The sequence below is a fragment of the Giraffa tippelskirchi genome, chromosome 8 (assembly GCF_054371585.1).
Source record: "Giraffa tippelskirchi isolate mGirTip1 chromosome 8, T2T-mGirTip1v1.2.pri, whole genome shotgun sequence".
Classification (NCBI taxonomy): domain Eukaryota; kingdom Metazoa; phylum Chordata; class Mammalia; order Artiodactyla; family Giraffidae; genus Giraffa; species Giraffa tippelskirchi.
In genome coordinates this window covers 33609671-33634811 of record NC_137282.1, presented here as the reverse complement: position 1 = coordinate 33634811, position 25141 = coordinate 33609671, and the positions used below count along the sequence as shown (strand labels likewise).

At 35.8% G+C, this 25141-nt stretch overlaps 1 protein-coding gene across 5 annotated transcripts in view; it reads right to left on the bottom strand.

The window, feature by feature from the left end:
• Positions 1–25141, bottom strand: part of LOC145518172 (uncharacterized) — a 1384210-nt gene that overhangs the window by 825853 nt on the left and 533216 nt on the right. For all 5 annotated transcript variants that reach the window (XR_014062696.1, XR_014062714.1, XR_014062686.1 and 2 more), the window contains one exon: positions 15116–15178. The gene's annotated coding sequence lies outside the window, so the exon portion shown is untranslated. The remainder of the gene's footprint in view (positions 1–15115; positions 15179–25141) is intronic.

The following is a 25141-nucleotide window of genomic DNA, read 5'->3' as shown; positions in this document are numbered from 1 at the left end:
AGGGGATCTTCCCAATCCAGGGATCGAACCCAGGTCTCTCACATTGCAGGTAGATTCTTTACCATCTGAGCTGCAAGGGAAGCCCAAGAATACTGGAGGGGTAGCCTATCCCATCTCCAGCAGATCTTCCTGACCTAGGAATCAAACCAGAGTCTTCTGTACTGCAGGCGGATTCTTTACCCACTAAGCTATCAGGGATAGCAGATTGATTTTATCTGTATATGGGGCTATTCTCAGAGGAATTGATCCTTTCCAGACCCTCATTTCAGTGAAGCTCAACTTAGTTTAGGATTGCCCAAATATACCCATACTCTTTGGATTATGTTTATCCAATTTTAGACTTAATGCTGCTTTCTTTTAAAAACTAAAGTCTGTAAATTTAGCTGTATGAGCTGAATTTTATTGGTATTGTAATCAATATAAGAAGAAATTTGACTTGGAAATTTAATTATTGTTTATAATTTGGTATGAATGCTGTTTAGGTAAGGTATCTTACATTATCCAAGAAGAGCAAACACAAACTAACAGTGATCTTCATTATTCTGCACTGTGACTTTCATGTTAGGCAAGAATAGGCAGAGGATGAGACGGTTGCATGGCACCACTGACTCAATGGACATGAGTTCGAGCAAACTCCAGGAAATGGTGAAGGACAGGAAAGTCTGCCATGCTGCAGTACAGGGATCACAAAGAGTTGGACATGATTTAATGACTGAACAACAACAAAGAATAGGTAACAGCAATCACTTCATGTTTCATTCCTGATAATTTGAGTCTTTGACCTACTCTTGAATTTATAAAAATACATTAGTTATTAATTTAACACGTTTTATTGAAATGACAATAAAATATTTACATCCCTTGGGAAATAAAGCAGTCTGAAAAATTATCATTTACCTTAATTAATAATATAAAAACACAATCATTTTAATAACTGTACTTTAAGTGTATTATGTCAATATCAAAATCAGTGCATTTGTCAAAAAGAAAACGTGTTTCACTGTTAGCTTAGCAATCGACATGAAGAAAGCTGAAAGCATATTTACAAAAGATACTATGGAAAGCAATTTTCCACTTGTCTGAATTATAAATAAATAAATGTTACTGATATAATAAAGAAACATATTCTAGATTAACATTAAAGAATTGCTGTATTAAATTATGAAGGATCTGAAGAGTGCAAATCTGTACATGGATTAATCATAGCTATTCTTTTAAACTATATGTGTTGTGCTTGAAAAAATAAATCTAAAAATGTATTGAAAAAGTATATAGGGAATTTTTATGGTTATATAATATTAACCATTAGACTTAAGGTAAGAACTGAGACATTGTTCTTCTCCTTAGTTATACACATTCTATAAACAAAATTATAAAAATGCACATAAATATGTCAAATGTATGTTTTAAAATCATAATGACAGACTTAAAATTATGTATATTTTAGGCTTTATATAAGTATAATATACAGAATAGTGCATATATACTTGAGTATATAAATAAATACATGGTGATACATAAAAAGTCTCATGCTTAATAATAAAAAGTTATGAAAATTTTAAGATATACACTGTAGATATACTTCTATTCATTAAAATGTATTTTCATGAAAAATTTTATAAATTAAAATTTAGGGCAAAAGCATATGGAAGTTGACAGGTGTAAAGTCTAAAAGTTAATTCTTAGATACCTCAACTCTAATTTGTTTTCTGAGTATAGTTTACATACAAGGATTTTGAATTTTTATGTGTTTTTCCACACAGGGTTCAAGCTGATGCATCTTGTGCAGACACGCTCATATGAGAGACCTTGATGTGCATATGTGTCTGTGTATGTGTGGGTTTGTATGCAATTGGTAAGATTCTTTCCAGTTTATTATTGCTTTTTTGTTGGTATAGAGGTATAGTGATTTACAATATCATATTAGTTTCAGGTGTACAACAGAGTGACAGACTTTGTATATATTATTTTTCAATTAAAGTTATTATAAAATATGAACTATACTCTCTGTCTGTACAATACATTCCTGTAGCTTATTTATTTTGTACATGGTAGTTTGTTCCTCTTAATCACCTTGCCCTATCTTGCCTCTTCTCCAGTCTGCCTCCCAATGGGAACCACTAGTCTATTCTATACATCCATGAGTCTGTTTTTGTTTACTTTTACTCATTCCTTTCTTTTATTTTTTAGACTCCACATGTAAGTGATAACGTACAGTGTTTGTCTTTGTCTGACTTATTTCACTAAGCATACTACCCACCAGGTTCGTCCGTGTTATTCCAAACGGTAAAATTTCATTATTCTTTATAGTTGGATAGAATTCCATTGTATATTTATACCACATCTTCTTTACCCTATCATATGTTGATAGACACTTAGATTATTTCCATATATTGGCTATCATAAACAATGTTGCTCTGAACACTGAGGTGCATGTATATTTTCAAATATAGTGTTTTCACCTTCAAATATATACCCAGGAGTGGAATTACTGGATAATTTGGCATTTCTAGTTTAGTTTTTTCAGAAACCTCCATACTGTTTTCCACAGTGGCTACACTATTTACATTCCCACCAACAGTGTAAAAGTGTTCCTTTTCTTCACAACCTCACCATCAGTTATTTGTGGTCTTTTATATGATAGCTATTCACTGTGGTTTTGATTTGCAATTCCATGATGATTAATAATGTTAACTATCTTTTCATGTCCTTTTTGGCCATCTGTATATCTTCTATGAAAAAATGTCTCTTCAGGTCTTCTGCTCAGTTTTCAATTTAGTTTATTTTTTTTCTTTATATCAAGTAATACAAGATTTATATATTTTGTATATTAAAACCTTATACATTATATCATTTCAAATATATTCTTTCATTCAGTAGGTTTTCTTTTCATTTAGTCATTGGCTTCCATTGCTGTGTAGAAGTTTTCAAGTTTAATTAGTTTCTTTTTGTTTATTTTTGCTTTTGCTGCCTTTGTCTTAGGAGACAGATTCAAAAAAATATTGTTCCTATTTATGTCAAAGACTGTTCTATTTATATTTTCTCCTAGGAATTTATATTTTCCAGCTGCAGTCCATGGGGTCGCGAAGAGTCGGACACGACTGAGCGACTTCACTTTCACTTTTCACTTTCATGCATTGGAGAAGGAAATGGCAACCCACTCCAGTGTTCTTGCCTGGAGAATCCCAGGGATGGCGGAGCCTGGTGGGCTGCCGTCTATGGGGTCGCACAGAGTCGGACACGACTGAGCGACTTAGCAGCAGCAGCAGCAGCAGTCTTACATTTAGGATTTTTATCCATTTTGAGTTTACTTTTTATCTAGCATGAGAAAACTCTCTAATTTCATTCTCTTACATGTAGCTGTCTAGTTTTCCTCACACCACGTTTATAGAAGAGATTGTCTTTTCTCAATTGCTTGCTGCTGCTGCTGCTGCTGCTAAGTCACTTCAGTCGTGTCCGACTCAATTGCTTGTTAGTGCCTAATTTGTTGTAGATTAATTAACCATAATTGCATTGATTTATTTCTGGGCTCTCTATTCTATGCCATTGATCAATGAGTCTATTTTTGTGCCATCATCATACTCTTCTGATTCCTGTCCTTTTTTAGTATAGTCTGAAGTCTAGGAATGTGATACTTCCTGCTCCATTCTTTTTTCTCAAGTTTGTTTTGGCTGCTCGTGGCTGACTGCTGTGGATTCCCTAGTAGATGTGGCTGGCCGCTCACCCACTTGGTTACCACATCCTTCCTATGTGGAGGCCACTGACTGCAATGGCTGTGTCATGAAGCCACTGACTGCGTATCTCTGGGGGTCTCAATGCTGGTCTGGTTCACTGGTGGACAGGGCCATGACTGGGGTGGGCGGGTGGTTGCAGGGTAATGGTAGCTTCTTTATATCTTTAGCTGAAGAACTTTTCTAGCACACGCTGGACTTTCTAATCAGTAGTGATTCTGTAAATAGCTGTAATTTCAGTGTTCCTCTGAGAAGAGGTGAGCTCAGGATCTTCCTATTTGTCATCTTCCATACACATCCAGGTTATTATTTCTTTTTGAAATATATTTTATTAAGCTACACAGCTGTCAAGACACCTATATCCTCCATCAGATATTCTGGATTTATAGTCCTGTAGTTACAGGATTTCATTTTTATTTTAAGTGGAATAATCATCATTAATACCCTTATAAAAACATATTCCAAATCATTATTTTTCCAGACAACAGATGTTCTCATACATATTTTAAAAAAACAGCTTATTTTTATTAAACTTCAGCTTTTGTTCTACTAACAAAAATATTATTTTATTAATTCATTATTTTTGCTACACTGTATGACTTGTGGGATGTTAGTTCTCCAACCAAGGACTGAATATAGGCCCTTCGCAGTGAGAACACAGAGAAGAAAATGCAAAGTTTTCTATTTATTATTTCCCATTATACCAGTTACAAATGAATGTTACCATAAATGTAAAATCCTAATGAAAATATTTTCTCCCCACTAAGTATCAGTTCTTTATGTGGAATACACTGGCATATATTCATTTTCTGATTATTGAATTTATTCCATTATGTGTGTATGTGTGTGCACATGTGTCAGTCATGTCTGACTCTGTGACCCCATGGACTGTAGCCTGCCAGGCTTCTCTGTCCATTGAATTTTCCAGGCAAGAATACTGAAGCAAGTTAGAACAATTAAAAGTAAGTCACAGTTAAAACAAAATATTATCTATGATAATTATAGCTGATGAAATTATGTCATAAAGTTTTTTTAATAATGCATCTATATACATTATAACATACAATGACATAATAGTTATTTTTTAAATTTATAATTTTTATATTTGATATACAATTTTATATTTGATAAAGATTTATGTTAATATACATTTTAATTTTCAATCTTATTTTCACTGAATGATAATAATGATTACTTGAAATGCTATTAAAATATTATCATTATCTACCAGTACCTCTGCATTATGATAGTTTCAGTTAGAACTTAATGTTCTACCAATCATAACAATGTACTGTATGGTTACCCACTCCAGTACACTTGCCTGGAGCATTCCACAGACAGAAGAGCCTGGTGGTCTACAGTCCATGGGGTCGCAAAGAGTCAGACATGACTAAAGAACAAACACTTTCTTTCACATCAGCCAAATGTTTACGTATAAACACAGAGGAAATATAATCAGGGCAATTTTAATGTATATTATTAATTTTTATTCTTTGAATATAGGTATTCTATGCATCATGTACACAGAACCTTTCAATTATTTCTCATTTTTTTTACACAGAGCTAGATGAGTAATTTAATTATTTTGCTTATAACTCCCTGCAGTTAAACCCTGTTGACATAAAAATTGATAATGAATTGTGTATAAATAACTAAATGCATATAATATTGTTCATTTATTCTTTTCTTCATACTGTCAGTCTTTATTTTTGTTTTCATTACACTGGCAGCTAATATCTTCTGAATTTATTCTACACTCCTTAATTCAAAAGGGGTAGATTACTCATCAACTATATTGAAAAGTAAAGGAATGAAATTAACATTTCTTGAATAACTACTATATCCTGAGTGCCATATTGGATGATTTGTCCTCATTATACCAAATAATATTTAAAATCATCCACAGAATTTTGTATTACCATTCCAGGAATCTGATAATCATGATGATATAACCTATCAATGCTTCAATTAACAATTCTACTATGCAGTCTGATCACAAGAGGATAATAATGATATTGTGCACAAATAAAATATAAGAGGGTGGATATGAACACATATATAGAGATATAGTTTTGCTAAAGTTAGATATTATAATGATATTATATAGTTAGCTGAACTAGACACACTTTTAAAATTTACTTATCTTTAATTGAAAGATAATTGCTTTACAATATTATATTGGTTTCTACCAAATGTCAACATGAATAAGCCATAGGTTTACCAGGTCCCTTCCCACTTGAACATCCCTCCCACCTCCCTCTCCATCCCACCCCTCTATGTTGTTACAGACCCCCAGTTTGAGTTCCCTGAGTCATACAGCAAATTCCCATTGAGTATCTATTTTACATATGGTAACGTATGTTTCTATGTTACTCGCTCCCTACATCCCACTCTCTCCTTCCTCCGCCCACCAGCTGTGTCCATAAGTCTGTCTCTATGTCTGTGTCTCCACTGCTGCTCTGCAAATAGGTTCATCAGCACCATCTTTCTAGATTCCATAAATATGCGATAGTATGTGATATTTGTTTTTCTCTTTCTGAACTAAATACATTTTAAAGAGAGATAATATAGTGCAATGAGATGAAACACTGGTCGAGTGAAAAATAGATGGTCTACTCTATTGTTAAGTGAATGTTAGAAATAGATTTCCCTACTTTGTGCAAAGGCTTAGGACTATGCATAAGCCTCTGGGGCAAAATTAAAAGTAACAATATGGGAACACTAATCCGCTATCATTCTTTACAGATAATTGATGGCATGTGACCTACTATTTTGGTAAATAATATTTACTGATAAGAATTTAGCTATTTGTCCATATAAAATTTCAATTAGAAAGAGTCTATCAAATATATGTATATACAATTCTAGACATTGAAGAAATGGTCAGAGTCATTTAAGTATAACTGGACTTCTTTTCTAACTCGGTGATAAATGAAGTTTAGTAAATTGATCTATTAACTAAATGATCATTTAAAGCAATGGAAAGTAGAGCCACCAAAATTCTACTTAACACATTAACTAACGAGAGAGAATCAGAGTAAGAAAACAATGGATAAGATTGATTTTCTCTCAGCAATCTTGATTCCAGCTTGTGCTTCATCCAGCCCAGCATTTCTCATGATGTACTGGGCATATACCAAAAATAATTAACAAACCATGCTACTATAAAATTTTAAATATTTATTTAATCTATATTGCTACCTACTGGGTAGACTACTGAACTACATGTTTTGCTGATCTGAAGAATAGTGAATTTTTATTTTTAAATGCTAATCACACTAAATAGATAATATGTAAATATAAATATGGTTATCATAGGTTTGTGTGCTTAGTTGCTCAGTCATGTCTTACTCTTCTGACCCCATGGACTGTAGCCTGCCAGGCTCCTCTGTCCATGAGGATTCTTCAGGCAAGAATACTGGAGTGGGTTGCCATTTCCTACTCCAGGGGTTCTTCCCAACCCAGGGATTGAACCCAGGTCTCCCACACTGCAGGTGGATTCTTTACAGATTGAGCCCCCAGGGAAGCCCATCATAGGTTTACATGATTTCAAAGGTCTGCTTCTACCCATTTGTATCATATCTACCTCATTTAAAATTGCAACTCTGTGAGAGGTCCTGATATGCCAATATGATAACCAACTAACAATTTTATCATGGCTTCCTAAAAATGTTATGATTTCTTAACTCTAGATCACTGTTTCCTTTTAAAATAAATGCCCCCAGAAGTTGTCACTTAAAATGAAATTTCATACTAATTGAGCTTTGCCATGTAAAGATAGATATAGTTTTATTTATAAATCAAGGTTGAATTTGTCAAGATTACGGCAAAAAAAAATTAAATTTGTCACAATAATTGGTATAGTTAGGGAGAATCATTGACTACATTATTGAAAAAAAAAAAAACTAGCAGCATTAGCAATGAATTAACTGGTATCTTCATCTGTTTTCCAACAGTTTGCTTCATGTTTCCTCACATTAAGTTCCATCTACAGTTAATAAGTACATTACCAATCAATCTAACAGTCTTAATTTTATTTTATAGTCTTAAGACTTCTATCTGATCACTGGTAAGATTCAGAAAATTTACATATTTTCTGAAATTTGAACTGTAAATTTCAAAATATTCTTAAATTTAATTATCAAAATATCTTATCAAAATATTGCAAAAAATTATTATTTAATAAAATTTACTAATTTTATTATTTTAAAATTATGAAGATATGTTACATATAAAATAAATACTTATAGCTGAAGTTTAAACGTATATACTTTGATCATGTGCCTTAAAATCCAATTAGAATTAACACAATGATTTAAAACAATAAAATATAGAATTAGAGTTATGTAATAGACATAATTTTAAAAAATTGAAGTTAAATAAGTTTCATTTGAGCATTTACTTATTCATGTTCAAGTTTATCCTGTTGAAAACTGGATATTGTAGAGTTTTTCAGTCAACTGAAAAATGAGCAAATAAACTTAAGTTTGAGGACTCAACTTACTTTCAATGAACTGCTTTCAATAAGTTAAAACAGAGTTACAAATTAATTATTTGAAAACAGTTAAATGGCAGTTATTAAAAAATCTGCTTTCTCTCATATGGAATTTTTTTAAAAAGTTCATTACATTTTGCAAGAAAATGCCAGTTAATAAATATGTGCTTATAAGCTGGAGAGGGAAAGCTTACACATAGAAAAAAGATGATATAGATTAAATAACTTATTTTTATAAATTTATAGGAATTAATTTTTCTATATGCTTTTTGATTAGTTTACTTATTTTTGGCTTCCCTGGTGGCTCAGATGGTAGAGTCTGCCCACAACATAAGAGATCTGGGTTCAATCCCTAGGTTGGGAACATCCCCTGGAGAAGAAAATGGCAACCCAATCCAGTATTCTTGCCTGGGAAATTCCATGGATGGAGGAGCCTGGTGGGATACAGTCCATGGGGTCACAAAGAGTAGGACATAACTGAGTAACACACATAAGTGAAGATTAGATTATCTGTTCTGAAACTCTAATCTTAAATCAGGAATAATCACAGACATGTATATAACAGCTGCGTGATTTTTCTTCACACACACCATGCATCTCCATGGCTTGGGAACAGAATTTTGACAAAATAAACGGAGTAGACTATGTCTGACAGACTCAGCTGTCAGATACTGAGCTATCAGTTTCCTGGTTGATACACAGTAGCTATTTCATTTACTCTTTTAAAAATTGCTCTCTCTGGATAACAGTGAAAGAAAGACAACAAGTATCAAAACAAAAATTAAAAAAAAAAAAGATCAAACTTTTCTGGAGTTCAGTGTTTGTACAGTGTTGTTCAACATGATACATTCAACACCATACTTAGATTTGCTCTATCTGTTCAATTTTCCTGAGCACACCATTAAATACAATGTTTTATTCCTTTTTTAATTTTTTCTAACACATTACAGGAGAAAGCAATGGCACCCCACTCCAGTACTCTTGCCTGGAAAATCCCATGGACGGAGGAGCCTGGTAGGCTGTAGTCCATGGTGTCGCTAAGAGTCGGACACAACTGAGTGACTTCACTTTCACTTTTCACTTTCATGCATTGGAGAAGGAAATGGAGACCCACTCCAGTGTTCTTGCCTGGAGAATTCCAGGGACAGGGGATCCTGGTGGGTTGCCGTCCACGGGGTCGCACAGAGTCGGACACGACTGAAGCGACTTAGCAGCAGTAGCAGCAGCAGCAGCACATTACAGTTAACATAAAGAATTAGTGTAGCCTTTAAAAGTTTCACTTTATTTTACTTTTATCATACAAGAATTGTAATATATAGTATAACCAGTGTTGTTAATATTAAAATAATTAGGTGTCAAGAATACACAGAAGAACTATATCAAATGATCTTAATAACCCAGATAACCAGATGGTGTGATCACTCACCTAGAGTCAGATCCTGGAGTGTAAAGCCAAGGGGGCCTTAGTATGCATCACAACGAACAAAACTAACTGAGGTGATGGAATTAACAGCTGAACTATTTCAAATCCTAAAAGATGATGCTGTGAAAGTGCTGCACTCAATATGCCAGCAAATTTGGAAAACTCAGCAGAGGCCACAGGACTGGAAAATGTCAGTTTTCATTTCATTCCCAAAGAAGGGCAATGCCAAAGAATGTTCAAACTACCACAAAATTGAACTCATTTCACATGCTAGCAAAGTAATGTTCAAAATTCTTCAAGCTAGGCTTTAAATTAAGTATGTGAACTAAGAAATTTCAGATGTACAACCTGGATTTAGAAAAGTCAGAGGAACCAGAGAGAAAATTTTCAACATCTGCTGGATCATAAGAAAGAGAATGCCAGGAAAACATCTACTTCTGCTTCACTGACTATGCTAGAGGCTTTGACTGTGTGGATCACAACAAATTGTGTAAAATTCTTAAAGATGGGAATACCAGACCACCATACCTGCCTCCTACAAAATCTGTATGCAGGTCAAGAAGCAACAGTTAGAACCAGACATGGAACAATGGATTGGTTCAAAATTGGGAAAGGAGTATGACAAGGCTGCATATTGTCACCCTGCTTATTTAACATATACATATCATGCAAAATGCCAGGCTGGAAGAAGCACAAGCTGGAATCAAGAATGCTGAGAGAAATAACAATAACCTCAGATATATAAATGACACCACCCTTGTGGCAGAAAGCAAAGGGGGAACTAAAGAGCCTCTTGATGAAAGTAAAAAAGGAGCATGAAAAAGCTGGCTTAAAACTCAACATTCAAAAAACTAAGATCATGGCATCCAGTCCCATCACTTCATAGCAAATAGATGGGTAAACAATTGAAACAGTGACAGATTATTTTCCTGGGCTCTAAAATCACTGCAGATTGTGACTGCAGCCATGAAATTAAAAGACATTTGCTCCTTGGAAGAAAAGCAATGACAAACCTAGATAGCATATTAAAAAGCAGAGACATTACTTTGCCTACAATGGTCCATATAAGCAAAGCTATGTGTTGTTTTGTTTTTTTTTTTTCCTAGTATTCATGTGCAGATGTGAGATTTGAACAATAAAAATGGCTGACCACTGATGAATTGATGCTTTCAAACGGTGGTGCTGGAGAAGAGTCTTGAGAGTATCTTTAACTGCAAGGAAATCAAACCAGTCAATCCTAAAGGAAATCAACCATGAATATTCATTGGGAGGTCTGATGCTAAAGCTGAAGGTCCAATACTTTGGCCACCTGATGCAAAGAACTGACTCATTGGAAAATACTCTGATGCTGAGGAAGATTGAAGGCAGGAGGACAAGGGGACGACAGAGAATGAGATGGTTAGATGGCATCACCGACACGATGTACATGAGTTTGTTCAAGCTCCAGAAGATGGTGAAGGATAGGGAAGCCTGGTGTGCTGCAGTCCATGGGGTTGCAAAGAGTCAGACACAACTGAGTGACTGAACAACAATTAACCGAGGAAACAATATCAAGTAGAAAATTTTGGGGGACATTTCCAGAGCAAAATAGGAATGTACATATCAATTTTGATCCAGGTAGAATAAATATTTATGTAGCCAATACTAGAAGATAACACATAAAGAAAAGTATCTCTAACCACCTTGATATCTCCATTTGAAATCCCTGGCCATTCTATCTTCTCATTATTCTCCTGGGACTATGCATGCCATGCTTGTTCATCTCAACTTTATTTGCAATGCCTCTTATCTCTTGCCAAGCACAGCTCTGATTTCTATGCACCTTTCTATTTGGGCAAGACATTAAAGCGTCTTATCATTTACATTTCAAAGTGAACTTAGAAAAGTAGAAGAACTCAAGAGTTCAGCTCTTAACAGGATGATACTCTTTGAAATAACCACTCCAATATTGTCCTTGAAATAAGATCTGTAGCCAGCCATCATTTTTTTCCCCAATTCTGCTGTGACTTTTCTATCTGCTTAATTAAAAAATAAATAAATAAAAACACTTTTTTTTTTCCTGGAATACATCTGTTAAGCTAATTGAAGAAGTGTCTAAATATTGCCTGAAGGCATACATAAATACTATATAAAACATGCCATTATTATGAGCTAACATTACTAAAAAATACACGATGGTCAAAGTTGCTTTGCAGTTACATATTTGCTTCATTTTATTTCTTTATTATCACAAAGAAATATATTTCACAATTATTGTCTTATTCTCCCATGCCAAATCCATAAATGGAGATTTATGGAAACCCTCTGGAGAATTTGTTTTGGTAGAGTATTATTATTTTCAATGTTAAATAGCAGTATGTGCTTAAAAGACCACTATATTTTACCTGGTATAAATTAAGATTTGAAAAAGACAGTTTACAGAAGGGGAGAAAATATTGGCAATAATGTGGCTGACAAGTGATTATTCTCCAAAATATACAAATAATACATATAATTCAATATCTAAACATTAAACAACCCAACTGCAAAACAGGCAGAAGATCTAAATAGACATATCTCCAAAGAAGACATACAGATGGTTAAGAATCACATGAAAAGATGTTTAGCATCACAGATTGTCAGAGAAAGGCAAATGAAACCACAATGAGACATCACTTCACCAGTCAGAATGCCATCATCAAAACTCTACAAATAATACATATTGAAGAGTGTGTGGAGGAAAAAGAGCCCTCCTATACTGTTGGTGGGAATGTAAATTGGTATAGTCACTGTGGAGAACAGTATGGAGGTTCCTTAAGAAAACTAAAAATGGAGCTATCATATGATCCTGCAATCCCATTCCTGGGCATGCATCTGAAGAAAACCATTATTTGAAATGATACAAACATCCCAGTGTTCACTGCAAATCTGTTAATAATAGCCAAGACACAAGAAGCAACCTAAGTATTCATCAATAGAGGAATGGATAAAGAAGGTGTGAATACACACACACACACACACACACACACACACACACAATGTAATATCACTCAGCCATAAAAAAGAATGAAATAATACCATCTGCAGCAATATGGATGGACCTAGAGATTACTATATGGAACATATCACTTATATATGGACTCGCAAAAAAAAAAAAAGATTATACAAAGGAACTTATATACAAACTTACAGTTACCAAAGGGGAAAGTTAGGGGAGAGATAAATTAGCATGTTGGAATTAGCATATACACACTACTGTATATAAAACAGATAACCAATAAGGACCTATTATATAGCACAGAGAACTATAGTTGATATTTTATAATAACCTACAAGGGAAAAGAATCTGAAGAAGAGCACATACACAGCATGTACAACAAAGTGATTCAGTTATATGTATCACCAACACAACACTGCAAATCAGAACTAAAAAATTAAAATAAATTTAACAATAACTAAATAGAAGGGATTGGGCAATATACAATGAGCATAAAAAGAAAGCATTAATTTTCAGCAATTCTATCATTACCCAACAAAACACTGAAACTTACACTTTTGAAAAACAAATTAAGCCCAGATTCTTCCTTCAGTGTAGCATGAAATTGTGGAATCCATTCTTTATTTAATATTTCAACATTTCAAAACTAATTTATGAAATTTGTATATTATCTTTTGCTAAGTGATAAAATAAGTTTCAAAAATAAAAAACAGCATTATTTCAAATGGAGAAAGCTGCTGCAGCAAAGATAATTGTTCTTATCAAATGCCTATTCTCCCTTTTTAAGGGAAAGAAAAGCTGGGATTTAACATGAAACTTAGCCATGTGTGGAAGAATTTTATTCCTCAACCTTCCTTACAGTAGTAGCAACTAGATCTGAAGGAAGGAATTATAAATTATCACATCTTGGAAGCATAAATATCTGAAAATGGTACTCTCATCAGCCTTGTGGGGGGGGGAAATAATAAAACAATAAATTAAAAAAGTAGAAATTTCCAAAGTTTTAAAATAAAATAAATGATCAACCTACAAAGCGCTTCCTTCTAAAAGCAATGGCCCAATGGTAATACTAAGATATTATCAGCAATAACAACAATTTAAAAAGGAACTAAATAACTGGAAAGACTGGAGAAAACAGCAGCAGATTCTTTTTCTCATTTATGCTTTGTGATATCGATAAAATATTATGAAAAGTCAATATTCCACTAATTAATCTACAAAACAGATGTAGTATCAACAAAAACCCAGAAAATTTCTTGGGAGATTTGCCAAATATTATAACATTTATTTCTCTTTCTCTCTTTAGTCACTAAGTCGTGTCCGACTCTTGTGACCTCATGGACTGTAGCCTGCCAGGCTCCTCTGTCCATGGGATACTCCAGGCAAGAATATTGGAGTGGATTGCCATTTCCATCTCCATAACATTTATACATACTACTAAAGATCTTAATATGAATCACTCTTTTTTTGAAAAAAAGAAGAAATAAGAAAGTCTTTCTCTAATAGCTAACTACACATTATGTTAACAAAGATATTATGGCATTTTCACAAGAACAGACAAAGTGACCCATGTGGTAGAACAGAAAATTCAGAGATAGAGTCAATATCTATTTAATTAGGTATCAAGAAATAGAGGGGAAAAGATGGCTTGTTTAGGAGAAGATAGAAAAGCTGGCAAACCATATTAAAAAATAATAATAATACTGCTTTCCTACTTAAAATGATTTACAGAGATGAAATTTAAAAATGAAGCACATGAAGAAATATTATCAACATTATTAATAATCATAAACATTAAAAGCTAAGCCATAATTAAATAGCACCCTTCTTCTATTAGAGTAGCAAAATTTAGAAAATTGGGTAATGTCAAGTATTGGCCCCAATGTAGGGAAAGGAAAATTTCAGCAAAGCTTTTAGTGTGTATATTTGTTATTCTGGAAAGCATTATCTTATATTTGCAGTTATAAACATTAATCATACATAATTCATAATAATTTTCACTACGTTTTGCTATGGTAACCAATGGCTCCCAAATTTCAGTGACTCACAATAATAAAGTTTATTTCTTGCTCATGTTACATGTCAGTTGCTGATTGGTTTTGACTCTGCTCAGCTCAGTTTCACTTGCCTTCGTATGTCTTATACGTGTCTTCATTCTGGGCTCTGGGTGAAGTAAGGGCCAGATTTGGGATATGCATTTTCATGACAGAAGGCAAAAAAGGAAGGGATTGGATGGGAGCACACAGAGGCTCTTAGAGCTTCCACTTTGAACAGAAATGTCATTTTCACTCACCTTTTTATTAATCAGTGCAATTCAGATGGATATACCTTCTGTCAGAAAGCACTGAGTCATGTCACAGTGGGTGGCGAGATACGGGGAGTGAATAACTAAGAACAATAATATATATTGTCATATATACAATATGATCTAATCATTTATTCCTGGGTACACCCGCAAGTTTTCAAGCAAACAGTAAAGTGACACATACCACAGTGATTATGCAGCATTCTTCATGGTGTCAGTGGTCTGGGTACAAACCGCATGTTTGCTCCTAAAGGATACACAATTGGTAGTGAATTTTTACCATGAGGAATTATTAGAAGAGCAATTATGAGTAATGAGTTAATGTGTAAATAATTACCTGAATGGATTTTAAAATACAAAATACTTGATGATAAAGCAATGGCAAGTATATTATGTATTAAAATTTATTAAAATGCTTGTGTCACAAAACAGTATTTTATCAAAAAAAAGAAAGTACTTAAGTAAAGAAAAGGACTGCACAGACCAACAGTTATAATGCTGTACAAACTGAGGAATACAATGAACTCAACTATATGTCACTGTGTGTGTGCGTGTGTGTGTGTGTGTGTGTGTGTGTGTGTGTGTGTGTGCTGACTCTTTGCAACCCAATAGACCATAGCCCTCCAGGCGCCTCTATCCTTCTCTATCACACAGAATGGGATCTCCATGCAAGAATACTTGAGTGGGCCACCACGCCCTCCTCCAGGGGATCATCTCCACCCAGGGATGGAATCCACCCCTCTCATGTCTCCTGCATTGGCAGGTGGATTCTTCACCACTAGTGTCACCTGGGAAACACATATGTCACTGTAGCACAAGTAACTGAAATTCTTTCAAAAATTTGTATCATAGAGGAATTGTCTCTGACCTAATGAAATTAAATTAAAATCCAATAACAAAATAACCATATTTAGATATTGAAAATATAATATATATCTTAACATATGAAGATATAATAGGTATGGTAAAACTACAGTGAAAATCAAGAAAAGACTGAACACCAATTTCTAAATAAAAACACTGGGAGGAAAAGAGGGAAAAAGAAGGGGATGAGAATTGTATGTCCCTCATGTTGAGTATTGCTTCTATCTGCTTTATATTTCATTTTTAAATTTTGTACATAAATTATCGTTTCATTTATTATTTAATCATTTTTGAATTATTAACTTATTTTTAAAGAAAAACTGATTAGGATCTTAACTGAGATAATGTGGATTGAGTAAGGCTATAGTAGAAGACATGAGTAGAGTACAAAAAAATACAGGAAAAGATATTTTAACAATTGGTAACAATAACTAGTAAAGTAATCAGTAAAGTAATTGTCAACATTCTCCAAGCCAGGCTTCAACAACACATAAATGTAAAATTCCAGTTGTTCAAGCTGGTTTTAGACAAGGCAGAGGAAACAGAGATCAAACTGTCAACATCTGCTGGAACATCGGGAAAGCAAAAGAGTTCCAGAAAAACAGCTATTTCTGCTTTATTGAGTATGCCAAAGCCTTTGACTGTGAGGATCACAACAAACTCTGGAAAATTCTGAAAGAGATGGGAATACCAGACCATCTGACCTGCCTCTTGAGAAATCTGTATGCAGGTCAGGAAGCAACACTTAGAACTGGACTTTGAGCAACATACTGGTTTCAAATAGGAAAAGGAGTACTTCAAGGCTGTATATTGTCACTGTGCTTATTTAACTTAAATGCAGAGTACATCATGAGAAACACTGGGCTGGATGAAGCACAAGCTGGAATCAAGATTGCCAGGAGAAATATCAGTAATCTCAGACATGCAGATGACACCACATTTATGGCAGAAGGTGAAGAAGAACTAAAGAGCCTCTTGATGAAAGTGAAAAAGGAGAGTGAAAATGTTGGCTTAAAACTCAACATTCAAAAAACTAAGATCATGGCATCTGGTCCCATCACTTCATGGCAATGACTGCAGCCATGAAATTAAAAGATGCTTACTCCTTGGAAGGAAAGCTATGACCAGCCTAGACAGCATAATAAAAAGCAGAGACATTACTTTGCCAACAAAGGTCCATCTAATCAAAGCTATGGTTTTTCCAGTAGTCATGCATGGTTGTGAGAGTTGGACTACAAAGAAAGCTGAGCACCGAAAAACTGATGCTTTTGAACTGTGGTGTTGGAGAAGACTCTTGAGAGTTCCTTGGACTGCAAGGAGATCCAACCAGTCCATCCTAAAGGAAATCAGTCCTGAATATTCATTGGAAGGACTGATGTTGAAGCTGAAACTCCAATACTTTGGCCATCTGATGTGAAAACTGACTCATTTGAAAAGACCCTGATGCTGGGAAAGATTGAAGGCAGGAGGAGAAAGGGACGACAGAGGATGAGATGGTTGGATGGCATCACCGACTCAATGGACATCAGTTTGAGTAAACTTGGGAGTTGGTGATGGACAGGGAGGCCTGGCACGCTGCAGTCATGGGAACGCAAAGAGTCGGACATGACTGAGCGACTGCACTGAACTGAACTGAACAATAACTAACTTATTAGGTCTGGCCACAATCAAAACAAACATTTAATACCTGTCAGTGCCTAAAAGGCAACACACATCTTTTATTTATATCAAGGCTTTCAGGAAAAGCTAGCAACTAGCAAAAATCTGACAGGCCTAGCCAATCTTCTGCTCTAGGAAGATGACTGGGAAATTTCTTACTTAGGATTAAGAAGTTGAAATGTTGAGGCACAACATAGCTATACACCTCTAAAATATTAGGTACCCAAAATTAATTTGCAACTTCCTGTGCTTCTGTTTTCCCCAGATATCCAGAGGTATCTATTGCCTCTGTTCATGTCTTGAGTTAGACTCTTACACAGGATCCCTGACATTCTCTTATTATCTCTGCTTTAATCTTGTTCTTTCGGAGAAGGCAATGGCACCCCACTCCAATATTCTTGGTTGGAAAATCCCATGGACGGAGGAGTCTGGTAGGCTACAGTCCATGGGGTAGCTAAGAGTCGGACACGACTGAGCGACTTCACTTTCACTTTTCCCTTTCATGCACTGGAGAAGGAAATGGCAACCCACTCCAGTGTTCTTGCCTGGAGAATCCCAGGGACAGCGGAGCCTGGTGGGCTACAGTCCATGAGGTCGCACAGAGTCAAACACGACTGAAGCAACTTAGCAGCAGAGCAACCTTGCTCTTTCCCTGAGACAGATCTAGCTTACCCATTTCTGACGAGATCTTATATAATTTTGTGTTTTTAAACACTATTTTCCATTGTTTTCCCATTTCTTCCACTCTTCCCTCTTTTCATTGGATCTTCTGACTCTTTAATCTCCACTTTTTAATGCACATTTTCAAATTAGACCAGTAAACATAATCAGTTTTTAGCATAATTAGTTTTAAAATGAGTATCCATTATTTTTAAATTAAGATAGAATTTTCTGAATATATAGAGATTAGATTATTATAACATAATAGTTATCATGTTATAGACAACTATTCCCTTACATGGATTCAACATTATAATACATAAAATTTAGAGGAATTATTAGCATTTACAGTGTAACATTTTATTATTCAGGGTGATTTCTTGCAACAGTTTTAAAGGAAATAATAATCAGTTTCCTCTTCTATTTTCATTACTTTGTTTACATTATATTTATTAAATTTAAAAGCATATATTATTTTTGTCTCATCCTTAAAAATCTGTGATTTGCAAATGTATCTAATCAGAACTGAGGAAATTATACATTCAGCAACAGAGGTATCCTAGATGCCATGTATAAGGTCTCGAACATGAAAATTTGGAATTTAAGATTTCTGAAATAACTCAATTTATTGCTAGTGAAGCAGAAATGGTGCTTATGTCCCATCTTCTATGCAGTTGGCATGGTACTCCCTCAGATACTTCCCTCAAAGTTTCATAAAAACACTTTTATTGAATGCCTTGAACATTTTTATGGCTGAAGTTTTCTTCTAAAAATAATATTAAAAAGTTAAAATGTTCTCTTTACTTTTTACATAATCTCTTTATGAGTCGGTATAACTTTTTGAAATGCGTTAGAAAAATATTTTTCAAAATAACCTTCTCTGTGGCAAGATTCTCTGGCGCACTGGAAAATGATGATGTTATTGCTCAAAGTGATATTCCAGCTGTGCTCAGCAGACAAGAGAATCTCAGTCAAGACACACTTACCAAGATGGTGCACAGCATTAAAGAGACTAGATGATGTTTCCTTGAGAAGACTACGAATGACCAATGGTTCAGGGATAGGATTAGTATTGGCTTTTATGGGACAATTTTGAATTAAAATATATTCTTCTATTTCCATTTGAGTACAACTCATCTTGCCAGATCATATATTTTGACAGTTAGTTTAGAAAAAATCTTTCTCTTATATTCTAGATGCTCAAGAACATAATCCCTTAGGTAATAACATAACAGCCATACTGCAAAAGTTAGTAGGGTTGACTGGTAGTGGAGAGACATGTTATGTTTGATGAGGTAAAAACTTAAATTTACATACATATCTTAAATCCATTTTCTGAGAATAGTCAGAATTCATACGGTCTACAGACATTGAGGCTTCTGAAGGTGTGGATATTTTTGAAGACCATGGAAACGATTTAAGAGAGTTACTTTAGAAAAATATAATACAGACAAGAGAAAAATAAATGGAAACCAAATCAGCAAAAAAAAAAAAGTCTAGATAGCTATCAGTAGCAGAGATTTAAAACAGAATCACTCAGCATTTTTCATGACTTTATATAAAGTACTTAACCTGGAAGAGAAAAAAAAATAACCAAGAAATGTGGAGTTTGACTGAAGCTGACAAGAGAATAGTAACAGGGAACTAAAGGAATCATAGTATGAATATACTATTGTAGTTTCTCATGAGGAGATTAAAATGTATGAGGAAATCAAGCAAAATTTAACAATAGTAATGTGTGAGACATTCAATGTGTTTAATAGAACTCGAATTTATAAAGAAAATGAGCAGAAAAAAATTAGAAAGAGAAAATAAGAGAAGCTGAAAAATAGTTGCCAGAGAAGGAATTGCTGATTTTGAAATATTTAATGTGGAGCAATATTAAATAGCTGTTGTTCAGTCATTAAGTTATGTCCAACTCTTCGCAACCCAGTGGACTGCAGCATGCCAAGTACCTCTCTCCTCCACTATCTTCAGGTGTTTGCTCAAAAACATGTCCATTTAGTTTTTGATACTATCCAACTATCTCATCCTCAGTTCAGTTCAGTCACTCAGAGATGTCCGACTCTTTGTGACCCCATGGACTGCAGCATGCCAGGGTTTGCTGTCCATCACCAACTCCCAGAGCTTGCTCAAACTGATGTCCATCAAGTCAGTGACACCATCCAACCATCTCATCCTCTGTCATCCCTTCTCATTCTGTCTTCATTCTTTCCCAGTATCAGGGTCTTTTCCAAAGAATCAGTTCTTTGCATTAGGTGGCTAAAGTATTGGAGCTTCAACTTCAGCATCATTCTACCCAATGGACATTCAAGGTTGATTTTCTTTAGGATTAACTAGTTTGATCTCCTTTCAGTGCAAGGGACTCTCAACAGTCTTCTCCAGCACCACAATTCAAAGGCATCATTTCTTCAGTGTTCAGCCTTCTTTATGGTCCAACTCTCATATCCATACATGACTACATAGCTTTGGCTTTATGGACTTTTGTAGGCAAAGTGATGTCTCTGCTTTTTAATATGCTGTCTAGGTTTGCCACAGTTTTCCTTCCAAGGAGAAAGCATCTTTTAATTTCATGGCTGCAGATACTGTCCACAATGATATTGCAGCCCAAGAAAAGAAAATCTGTCACTGAAAAAATGAAAATGAAAGTCACGCAGTTGTGTCCAACTCTTTGTAACCCCGTGGACTATACAATCCATGGAGTTCTCTAGGCCAGAATACTGGAGTGGGTAGCTGTTCCCTTCTCCAGGGGATCTTCCCAACCCAGGGGTCAAATCCAGGTCTTCCACATTGCAGGCAGATTCTTTACCAGCTTTGCCATTAGGGAAACCCAAGAATACTGGAGTGAGTAGCCTATTCCTTCTCCAGCAGATCTGCCAAACCCAGGATTCAAACTGGGGTCTCCTGCATTCCAGGCAGGTTCTTTACCAGCTGAGCTACCAGGGAAGCCAAATCTTCCACTTTTTCTCATTCTCTTTGCCACGAAGTGATGGGACCACATGCCATGTTCTTAGTTTTCTTTAATGTTGAATTTCAAGCCTTTTCACTCTCTAGTAAGGAATTGCAAGACGGGGTTGAATTTCTAAATAATAAAAGTGGGATGGAAATGGAGTAGATAAACGTGATGAATTAAACAATCTTTGAAAACAGGGAAGGGCAGAGAGAACAAGATGGCAGAGGAGTAGGTGGACGTGGAATACATCTATCTCCACAGATAAATCAGGAATATACCTTCAGACACAGAAGTGCAGGCAGAACACCAGCTGACAGCAGACAGGAGGACCTGACCAGCGGAAAACAATATAGAGGACCATGCAAAATTCGGTAGAATGAAGGAACTAGAGGGAAAAACAGGAGTGTTCGAAGGACTGGACCTTCCTTCTGCGGGTGAGGGAACTGAAGCAGGGGTCTGATCCCCACATTCGGGCAACTGTCTGAGTCAGAGGGGAAACATTTAAGTCTGAGAGTGAAACAGCTGATCTTTGGCAGCCTAAATGGAATAAGAATCAGACAGCCCTTGCCACAGCCATACATACCCTGGACAGGGATGCAGGTTCCCTAGAAAGCACAGGGGCTCTAGCTGGAGTTTAGGGATTGTGGAGCAATCCCAGCGTGAGGGCTGCTGTTGACTTCGGAGAGATGGATCGAAGGGATTTGAGGGAGTAGATTGTGGTGGGAAATGCCTGTGGAGGAAAGCCAGGCAGCCTTGGAAGCAAGCCGATACTGCTGAGTCACACGTAGTGGGTGGAGCCATCACCATAGCCTCTCTCTCCCCACAGGCCAGCATCGCAGCTGAACAATAGAGAGGCTGGCCCATCAAACTCCTGATGCAATGAACTACAGAGTAGGATCCCACCCAGGGTGATCCTTTAAGTGCCTGATGTGCTGATCTACAGAGTAGGACCCCAGCCGGCGGGCCCCCTATGTGCCTGATGCACTGAACAACAGAGAAGGACTCGCATGTCAGGGAGCCCTCTAAGTGCCTGTATGGACGGAGCTACACAGAAAGACTGGCCAAAGAGGCATTCTGATCGCCAGCTACAAGAGGCTTGAAGAAAGATTCTGATAGGGCCATAACTCCTACAGGGGAGGCAGTCCGTGTCCCTGCACACTTAGCACTGTCAGGGTTCCCGCAAGCCAAGCAGCTGCACCACCTTCGTGCTCAAACCTCACTGTGCAGGGCTGTCACAGGCAAAAAAGTCTCACATCTATGCATGCAGGGTTGCTTTGGTAGTATGCAACTCTTTGCAACTCTGTGGACTGTGGCCTGCCAGAATTCTCTGTCAGGGGGTTCTACAGGCAAGAATACTGGAGTGTATTGGCAAATACTGGTTGCCATACCCTACTAGAGCACTATAGTCCCTACTGCCCTAGCTGAAAACTCCCCTGAGTATCTGGTGCTGCCAGAACCCCCACAACCCAAGCAGCTGCACCACTGCCACACCCGGCCCTCACTAGGGCCAACCCAAGTCCTCCAGGGCAGCCTCAGGAGCAAACCCCAGTGGACGACCCAAATGCAGAGGTGAAAATAAAACCAGAGTTGAAATCAAGGGGCAGTGTGACTAAGGAATAAGACCCAAAATCTTCCTACCAGCTGTACAAGCTGCAGATTAAATCCACATGGTCAACTAGGCAGACTCTGTATCTATGGAATATATAAAAGGGCATTGAGAGCTTCCACAAAAGAATACTCACTAGTTCTGATAGCTGTGGACGTTGGAGGCAAGAACACAGATTAGAATCTGTGCTGCCCCCACAGCAGGTCCAGAGACCAACACAGTGTTGGAGGGCATCCTAGGGAGGTGAGGTGGACTGAGACTCCCAGTGAGGGAAAGGATTGACTGCAATGACTGCAATGACAGCAATGACTAAAGTAAAACATTTATTATTCCTATGTTTTGACTTGTTCTGTAGATTCTTTTGGATTTTTCTTTCCTTTCTTTTCCCTCACTGTTGTAGTTGTTGATTTAATAGGCACTATGAAATCTAATTGAGCCTTTGAGCTTTTAATTTTTTTTAGTCACATTTTTTATTGTTGGTGTAAACCTCTGCCTCTATGTTGGGCTTTTGCAGTTCTCTGGAGTTTTCCATTTTCTTTTTTTTCTTCTTCCTTTTTTTCCCTCTATTTTTTAATTTTTTAAAACTATTGTTATTTTTTTCTACATGTATTTCTTTGTTTGTCTTTCCTGCTTTATTTTTCCCCTTGCAGTTAATCTTTATTGTGTATAAATCTTCTTTATCAACCTCTATTTAACTTTGCATATATATTTTTTCTTTCTTTTCTTTCTTTCCTTTCCTCTCAACATATTTGTTAGTTTTCTTTTCACTGCTTTATTCCCCACTTGGCATCTTGTTTAGTTTTTTTTTCCAGTTGTGCTTTAGTCAGTTTTGTTCTTAACTGGTAGATATAATTTTGGGTCGCCTTTGTTTGCTAGGTCAATCTATTGTACTTTATTTTTGTTGGACTGTTTTGATTGCTTATGAGTGTATATGTATATGTGTATATTCAGTGTCATTTTTTATTGTTGGTATAAACCTCTGCCTCTATGTTGGGCTTTTGCAGTTCTGTGGAGTTTTCCTTTTTTTTTTTTTTCATTTCTTCTTCCTTTTTTTTCCTTTTCTCTTTTTATAATTTTAATTTTTAAACCTATCATACTCTTTCTACATTCACTCCTTTGTTTTTCCTACTGTTCTTTTCCCCTTTCAGTTAATCTTTGATGTACATAAATCTTCTTTATCTATCTTTATGTAACTTTGCATATCAATTCTTTCTTTCTTTTCTTCTTTCCTTTCCTGTCAACATATTTGTTAGTTTTGCTTTCAGTGCTTTATTCCCCACGTGGCACCTTGCTTTAGTTTTGTTTTCCAGTTTGTGCTTTAGTTAGTTTTGCTCTTACCTGGTAGATATGATTTTTTATTTCCTTTCTTTGCCAGGTCAATTTACTGTACTTTATTTTTGCTTGACTGTCTTGATTTTGCTTATCGGTGTATATGTATATAGTCTATTATTTTAATTATTATTTGCCGATTTTATAACTGCCATTTGTCTGGGGTTCTTCTTTGGTTTCCTGTTTGGGGGTATTTGTTTTAATCTTACTTAATGCCATAACAAACCACTTGTGGAATCTTTGTTCCTGACCAGAGATCAAGCCCTGAGCCTTTGGAGTGGGAGGACTGACTCCAAGACAGTAGACTACCAGAGAACTAATCCTAGGGAGTATCAAATAGTGAGAACTCACACAAAGGAAATCACTTGAATACAAAACCAGCATCACCCAACCACCAGTAGTACCCTGTGCAGGATGCCTCATCTAAACAACAAACAAAACAAAAATACAAACCCAATCATCAGCAGACAGGATCACCACCTCACTCAGCCTTGCCCATCAGAGAAAAAACAAACAAAAACTCAGCACAAATCTCACCTATACAAAGAAGTTTACACAAACCAGTGGACCAACCTTAGGAGGGAAGAAACCAAAAGGAAAAAAGATTTCAAACTTGAAGCCTGGGAAAAGGAGACATCAAACACAATAAGTCAAAAAAAAAGTAATGAAAAGGTAGAGAAATACTACACAAATGGAGGAATAAGTTAGAAAAACAGAAGTTCAAATAAACAAAAAGGAAATAGGCAAGCTACCTGAAAAAGAATTCAGAATAATGATAGTAAAGATCAAAAACCTTGAAAAGAGAATGGAGAAAATGCAAGAATCAATTAACAAGGACCTAGAAGAATTAAAGAATAAACATACAGAGCCAAAAAAAAAAAAAAAAAACAATTACTGAAATTAAAAATACTCTAGAAGGAATCAATAGCAAAATATCTATAGCAGAAGAACGAATCAGTGAGCTGGAAGATAAAATGGTGGAAACAACTGCTGAAGAGCAGAATAAAGTAAAAAGAATGAAAAGAATTGAGGATAGTCTCAGAGACCTCTGGGACAATATCAAACACATCATGAGAACATTTTTGAGGAGATTATAGTTGAAAATTTTCTCAGCATGGAAGAGGAAGTAGTCAATCAAG